This window comes from Nicotiana tabacum, chromosome 15, assembly GCF_000715075.1.
Source record: "Nicotiana tabacum cultivar K326 chromosome 15, ASM71507v2, whole genome shotgun sequence".
NCBI lineage: Eukaryota > Viridiplantae > Streptophyta > Magnoliopsida > Solanales > Solanaceae > Nicotiana > Nicotiana tabacum.
In genome coordinates, this window is record NC_134094.1 from 135,100,986 (window position 1) to 135,109,578 (window position 8,593).

The 8,593-nt window shown below is 35.7% G+C and overlaps 1 pseudogene; it reads left to right on the plus strand.

The window, feature by feature from the left end:
* The first annotated feature begins 5,278 nt into the window (after positions 1-5,278).
* On the plus strand, positions 5,279-8,362 carry LOC107775901 (receptor-like protein Cf-9; annotated as a pseudogene).
* The last annotated feature ends 231 nt before the right edge of the window (positions 8,363-8,593 follow it).

Genomic DNA, 8,593 nt, shown 5'->3' on the forward strand with positions numbered 1-8,593 from the left:
TTGTAAATACAAAATGAACGGTTATATGAAAGCGATAGTCTTTTAAACGGATATAAAATGAAAAAATTTGACTTGTGCAATGACCCAAATAACCAACACGGTAATATTGCCCTGTACTATCATCTATAAATACCAAACACTTGACAACTTATTATCTTCTCTTCACAATTCATTAGCTAAATTAGAAAATACCTTGAGAAATACTTTTGGATAGTACTTTGAGAAATAAACACACTTCTGAAATACAGTGGGTTTGGTGATTAAAAGGGAAAAATCTTCAAAGGCTATTTGCTTTATATATTTTAAGAAAATGGACCCAAAAAGATAATCTTTTGTTAATTTCCTTTTTATAGAGATTTGAATAGATTCAAAATGGGGGTAAGAGAGCACATCAAATTCCAAACCTGATAATGCGATTATGGAAGCAATGAGACACCAACTTTATATTGAATTTAATATGATCTCACCCCTATGAATAGTACATAGATTTGTTTGGCTTTGGTATCTTTCATTTTGGTATTGAAGGTAAGAGAAATCGATACAATGCCTTAGAAAAATCTGTTTATAATTTTTTTTTTGTCTATATTCTAGATTCTAACTTGGCTTAAAATTATAATGCTCAGAAAAATTCTAGATTCTAATTACCTTACATGTCTTTAGAAAAGGGACACTGTATTGTGCATCAAGTTCTTATATTTGTGGAATAGACATGTAAGGTAATTACACGCAGTCTTTTTCTCCCTTGTAAATTGCAAGTAGTTGTGAGAACTGTTACATAGAATTTCATATCGACTTGGGTGATGCCCAACTCTCCAACGACCTTTTTTTCTGTTACGAGTGATGCAAGTTTACGAAGGAACTGAAGAGAATTTGGAAGCCTGCCAAGTCTGCATCGCAAGAGTTTTATGGAATGAAAGAAAGTAGATATTTTTTTGATAGAAAAGTATAACGTTATACACTATTGATGATCAAGTATCTTAGTTTATTAGCCCTTTGGTGTAAATTGCATTTTATAATGATGAGAATACATGGTAGAATACGTTCCTTCTATGGAAAAAATATCTGCTATATTAAGTGATAGGGAGGTGCAGAAAGATTCATACGTTTTGAATATTTTTTTTATTTGAAATTTGGAATAGTATTTTTTGTCCACTTTTTTTTTCTTTCTCCGAAGCACTATCGTATTTATCATTATATATGAGTTTGTTTCATTTCGAACAATTGCGTATTCTATAAAAGATTTAACACATCGCGCAAGGCAACTCTTAAGTTTCTAGTTTTCGTCAAATGGCGATAATTCTAGCTAGGGACTTCCTAATTTGATTCTGGGTATACACCTAAGTCTCAAATCACGATACAGATCCACCGGGACCGTCAAAATACTAATCCGGGTCAGTTTGCTCAACACGTTGACCGAAGTCAACTTAAATGTGTTTTAAAGAATTATTTCACATTTTTATCAAATTTTCACATAAAAGTTTTCCGGAAAAATATACGCATTGTGCATGCAAGTCGAGAAATACAGAATGGTGCTGTTCGAGGTCTCGGAGCACAGAATTGAATGTTAAATTTAAAGATGAAAATTTTGGAGTTTTTCAAGTTTTCGAAAAATTCCAAAATTCATCTTCGAGTGAAAATTGCAAATTTTATGGCCAAACACTGATTTTGAAAAAAAGTAAAAATATTTCGAAAAAAGTGAAAAAATTCTTATGTCCAAACGGGTAGTATCTTGATTTTCACATTTTTTTACTGTGTCAGCAACTAATCAAACGCTCCACGATGCATATCTTTTCTTTCCGAATATTATTTTTAGTTGCTAGGTGAAGAGATTGGATTTATTACTTAGGCCAGAAACAATATGATTAAAACAAATTATATCAACCTTTTGATACGACAATGTTGTGGAAATAAAGTACAAGTAGATAACAAATTAAGCAATTGAACAAAGAATGATGAAGAATAAGAGAAAGAATTTCTTATTGATTGATCGGAGCCGCTGGACAGATGAGAAGCGATAGTGATGAGTATAGTAATTTGGCTATAGTTTAAGTACAATACTGTGTGTGAGAATGTCAATGTGTTGCAATAGTGGAGGGGGGAAATTTATAGGATAGCCTTATTTTAACTGATCCCTAATATCACCCACATACATTATAATATTCTCGTAGTTTGTAGCTTGATTACTATACAGGAGGATCAACAATTGAGATTTATATGATTAATACTAAAATTAATTAAGAATCTAGAGTTAATTGACTAATGACAATCTAAGTAAAGACTAAGCAAAGGAAGATATCAATGTGAGAAAATGGGGTTTTGATAGGATATGTGCAAGATAATTGTCTGTGATTTAACTCTAGATAATTCAGTTCTATTGTTCAAGCGAGTCTCTCGAATTCACTTAATTATCAGTACAATTATTTAGTAGAAACTTCTCTCTCGATTAAGTCTCAACCTCTCAATATGGACCAATTTAAGCTTTGTGAAGATATGCAAGAATGCATAATGGAATTGGTCTTTAGGAGAACCTCTCTCGATTATCTTCCTAACTAGGTTTAATCAACGATTCAACTAGCCTCTGTTGATTACTTGTAAGAATCTATGAACTCAACCAACAATATAGTGTAAAGATATCGCAAGTTATGCCTCTTTCGATTACAAGAACAAGTGAATATAGATGCAACAATTAAATCTTCCAAAAATGATTCAAATACATAAAAATAGAGTTATAATCCACAAACAATCATCAATACACCAGATCCATCAAAACCCAAAAGGATCTACTCCATAGACATGGAGAAGTTCTTCACAAATATAACTAAAGTATAGGAAAATATAAATTCAATCTAAACCCGGATCTTGAGTGAGGAAGGAATGTTGAAATCCTTGTGCTTGTGTTCTTCCAACTCCTCCTTAGCCTCCTTAGGTCGAAATTGTGTCAAAAGTGCCGAACATGGTGTTTTCACGTGTATTTAAGCCACCCCCCAATAATCCCCTGACGAAATTACCCTTTTAGTAGAATTGGGAACTCACCCTAACATTTTTCGGGCTACCGCGCCGCATGTCGCGTCGTCCCATGCGGCGCGCTTATGGCAATTTCTAGAACACTTCGCAAAATAATTTTCGGGCGTAATTTGCACTGTCTTGCCGTCCCATGCGGCGCGACTGTACATTTTTCTCAAAGTGAGTTCGCTTATCTATTTTTTGACATCCGGACTTGGTTCTCGACCCCCGAACGCGATCCCGGTTTAACCCCTTGGGCTTCTACTCATACTTCAAAGCTCCAAATAGCTCGAATTTGCTCTACAATATCTAAATAACTCGAAATCACTCCTACACAGTATAAAACACACAATAAGTGCAAAACACTACTAATTAAAGCTCAAAACAAGTAACGTGTATTGAATTAGAGTGCAATAAGAGACTAAAACATAGGATGATAGCCTACCATCACACAAAAGATGCTTGTATGGTTGTTCAGTTCTTTCTTTATATTTGTTACCAAGTGATCACGCCCAACTATGCCTATTAAGAGGTCTAGCGGCCGTTGCAAATATAAACTGGTTTACAATTCTGGAGTAAAATTCCATAGGGAATTAACCTACTAATCACAATCACTAGTTTTACAAAAATCATGTAATCAATCTTTAGATATATTAAATAATGGTTTGAGTGCTTATTAACTATGGAAAAAGTAATTAAAATGCAGTAATTTATAACTAAGAGAGCAAATGATGTAAACAAGATTGAAAAAGTCTAGGGTTTTGATTTCCCCAATTACCGGAATCTCGCCGCTACATTTTCTATAAATTCGCCTAAGTATTCCCTACTGATCATGAGTACTTTGAGTGTCGTATCTCTCTCTCTCTAGAGAAACTACCACAATTTATTAGACATATTTTCTCGAACTACGCTTGCTTGCACTAATTTACCGTTCACTACGACCGCGCCAAGGTTTCGTTATCTCTAATCCCGCCTTTAAACCCTTCATATTGATTTCTCAAATACGTTAGGAGTGGTATTGTTCAACAACTACCTAAATACATACTCTCTCTCGATCAGTACACACTAAATAGGCACAGTTAATTGAGAGCATTTCAATCAACAACAAAGAAAATATAGTTGAACAAGTAGAGAAAGATAAACGGAAAATTTATATTAAACGCAACATCAAACCATAGATGAGAAATTTTAGCCACTCATAAATGCATAAACAATCATCGTGATGTTCAAAGGCATTAAACTACAAAAGAAAGAGAGAAACGGAGGAGAAACTCGTTTGATTCTTGCTCCACAGTGCTATGTAGCCTTTTTCTTCTCCAAAATAATGTCCAACCATTTTTCAACTCGTTTAGGGAGTATTTATATGTTAGGGTCGAGATCCTTGAATCCAAACCCGGGTCGGAGTCTTTTAATTCACACACTTTTGATCACCGGGCTATTGACCTCGTGAGGTCAGACTTATAGCGCGGTCAGCCTAGCTACAAAGCTGGCTATGCCTGGCCTGTAGCACGGTTAAACTAGCTATAGAGTTGGCTATGCTTGGCCTGTAGCACGGCCAAACTGGCTACAAAGCTGGCTATGCTTGGCATGAAGCACGGTAAAGCTGGCTACACTTGGCTGTAAGACAGTAAAGCTAGCTACACTTGGTTGTAAGACAGTAAAGTTGGCTACAGAGCTTGCTACGCTTGGCATGTAGCCAGGCTTGGGTACTTGGTGTTTTTGTGCTCTTTTCTTGCATTTTCGTGCAACTTTCATTCAACTCTTTCTTCCGATGCTCCTACACATAAAACAACATAATTTAGCTCAAAAATCGCACAATTAACCACTAAACCAACAAAATATAGGACAAGTAATGTAATCAAAGTATAACACTTTGGCCAAACATCACCAGACATGAAGTAAAAGAATTGGAATTTTTAAGAACCTCAAAGCATCTTGGGGAGTTGGTGTAACTGGATGTTTACAATTGAGCTGTCTTAATTAATCGTGCAATATATGTTGGCAAATGTGTGAATTCCTCCTCAATCTCTAGATCCTATTGATTTAAGGTCCAACATTTTTAATGGGACCATACCTATTCCAAAATCAAAATTTAATTTTCTCCACCTTCTACGCTGTATGAATTTGACTTGTTCCTATAAATTGGTCTTTATTTTTCATTGACTCCTAATTAAGTCGTCCTAATTCTACCCATACATTTTCTTTCACGAGCTGATAAATACAATATAAATGACATTAACTAAGGCTGAATGGTCATCTTTGTCCGAATTTGGATGCTTCCTTTTTTCTTGGTATTTGCTTTTATTTCCATGGATATATAGTGAGATTTCAACAACTTGTACACAATTTAATTCATAAAAAAAAAGTTTAATGTCCTATATATATATTTGCATAGCTTTTTCGTAATTCTCACTACCAACTTTTGAACCCTTTTATGCAACCATGGGCTACGGGCAACTCTCAGTTGTGCTCTTAGTTATCTTTCTCTTTGAACTTGCTTTATCTTCATCCCTCTGCCCCAAAGATCAAAGCATTTCCCTTGTAAAATTCAATGAGACGTTTACTATAGATACCTTTGCTTCTCTTAAATCTAAAACAAGTTCATAGAATATGAGCACAGACTGCTGCTTATGGGATGGAGTGAAATGCGATGAGATGACTGGCCATGTCATTGAACTTGATCTCAATAACTGTGGCCTTGTAGGGAAGGTTGATTCCAATAGCACCCTCTTTGAACTCTCTCATCTCCAAAAGCTTGATCTTTCTTGGAACAACTTCTCCAATTCTCACATCTCGCGTAACTTTGGTAGGTTTTCGAGCTCGACATATCTTGATCTTTCTCACTCATATTTCTCAGGTCAAATCCCTTCTGAAATCTCTCATCTTTCAAAATTACAGTCTCTCCGTCTCTATGGTGCTGATCTAAGACTCGTAGCTGACGATTTTAAATTGCTCCTTCAGAATTTGACTGAATTAAGGGAGCTTGATCTTACTGCAGTAAACATCTCTTCCACTATTCCACCAAATATCTCTTCTCATTTAACAATTCTGAGGCTGGAGCAAACAGGATTGTATGGGATAATACTTGAGAGTACTTTTCAACTGCCGAATTTGAAAAAAGTTGACTTATCAAACAATTATCAGCTCAGTGGTTATTTGCATGAATCTCTGGGCTATCTAACTTCGTTGTTGGATTTGTCTCTTAGAGATTGCAATATGTTGGGGCCTATTCCCGAATCTCTTTCTAATCTTACGCGCATAGATTATTTGATCCTTGGAGATAACTCCCTGAACGGAACAATACCATCATTGATATTCTCCCTTCCATCACTAATTGGATTAGACTTGAGTGATAACTACTTTTCTGGTCAACTTGAGAATAATTTCAAGTCCAATTCACTTGCACAGATTTTTTTAGAACGCAATCAGCTGCGAGGCCATCTTCCTAAGTCAATTCAAAACCTTGTGTACCTAAATTCACTTGATCTTTCATCAAATAATTTTAGTGGAAATGCAGATTTCAGTTTATTTTCAAACCTCAAAAATCTTCGGAATCTTGATCTTTCATATAATCGCATTTCATTGACCAGTGAGAACAAAGTTAATTTTACTTTGCCCGAATCTCTTTGGAACTTAGCATTGGTCGCATGTGAAGTAAAAGAATTGGAGTTTCTAAGACCAGCAAAGCAACTTTATGATTTGAATCTTTCAAATAATAAGATTCAAGGAAGAATTCCTGATTGGGTATGGCCTATCTGGGTGTTTTCATTGAACCGTCTTAATATGTCCCACAACTATGGGCTCAGTTCCTTCTCCCTCTCTATATGTTATTGATTTGCGGTCCAATTTTCTTCAAGGGTCACTACCTATTCTACCAAATTCCACACAATACTTGTTCCTATCAAACAATGATCTTAGTGAGGAAATTCCTTCATCTGTTTGCAATTTGAATTCACTAGGAGTTCTAGATTTGGCGGAAAACAACTTGATGGGAGAGATTCCGCAATGTTTGGCTAATATCAGTAGCCTAGAGGTTTTAGATATGCACAAGAACAATCTTTCTGGGACAATTCCAACAACTTTTACCATTGGAAATTCACTTAGAAGCCTCAACTTGCATGACAATAAGCTACAGGGGAAACTCCCACGATCTTTGGCCAATTGCAAAGAGTTGCAAGTTCTTGATTTAGGAGAAAATCACCTTAACGACACATTCCCAATGTGGTTGGCAACTCTACCGAAGTTGCAAGTTTTAAGTTTGAGATCGAATAAATTGTATGGATCCATTAGAATTTCAGGGGATGAAAACATGTTTCTTGAGCTTCGAATCTTAGATGTCTCTTACAATGCCTTCACAAGAAACATACCAACGAGTCTGTTTCAACAATTGAAAGCCATGAGGGTAATTAATCAAACAATGAAGGCACCTACATACCTTGGAGATGAGTACTACCAAGATTCTGTAACAATTGCAACCAAGGGGCTGGAGCTTAAACTTGTTAGAATTTTGACAGTTTACACCACTATTGATCTTTCAAGTAACAAATTTGAAGGACAAATTCCAAGTATTATGGGAGATCTCATTGCACTTCGTGTGTTGAACTTATCTCATAATGGATTGCAAGGTCGTATACCGAAATCACTTGGAAATTTATCTGTAGTCGAATCATTGGACCTCTCAGTTAACAAGCTTTCAGGAGAGATACCACAACAACTTGCTTCCCTGACGTCTCTTGCATTCTTAAATCTCTCACACAATCATCTCCAAGGATGTATTCCTCAAGGACCTCAATTCCATACCTTTGAGAATAACTCATATGAAGGTAATGATGGATTACGTGGATTCCCAGTTTCAAGAGGTTGTGGAACTAACAGGATGCCAGAGACGAGCAACACAACGTTTGTGCTGGACAAAGAGAGTGATTCTACATTTTTAATTGAATTTATGAAGGCAATTCTTATAGGATATGGGAGTGGACTAATTATTGGATTATCCATAGCATATTTCATGCTTTCAGCTCGAAATCCCAATTGGCTTTCTTGGATTGTTGAAGAACTGGAACACAAAATCACCATGAGAAGGCGAAAGAAGCAGCGAGCCCATCAAAGGCACTACAGAAGATGAAATTGTTGCGTCTTATATTTGGATTGCAGCATTGTAATACTGAAAATTAAGTATGTGAAGATTATGAACTGAAAATTACATCTAAGATTTTCATATTTTTTTATGTATAATTTACGCCGTTAGGTGGCACATTCCTTCTATTTCAATCTCAAAAAATTTCAAGAACACAGAATGGGACTTCAACCTGACCTCCGCAAAAGATATACAATTTGTTGTATTAGCATAGTATCGTTTGAGGGCTCTAATAGTCTAATACTTGTACTTAATACAAAGTTACACATTGGAATGTTTCCAGTTCTATATACTATCTTTTGATCTTCAAAATTCCCCCTGTACAGTTCTATAAAAGTTACAAAAAATGTACAGTTATTAGACAAGTACAACAACAACAACGATCCAATGGAACCCCACAAGTGGGGTCTGGGGAGGGTAGTGTTTATGCAGACCTTACCTCTACTCAGGATG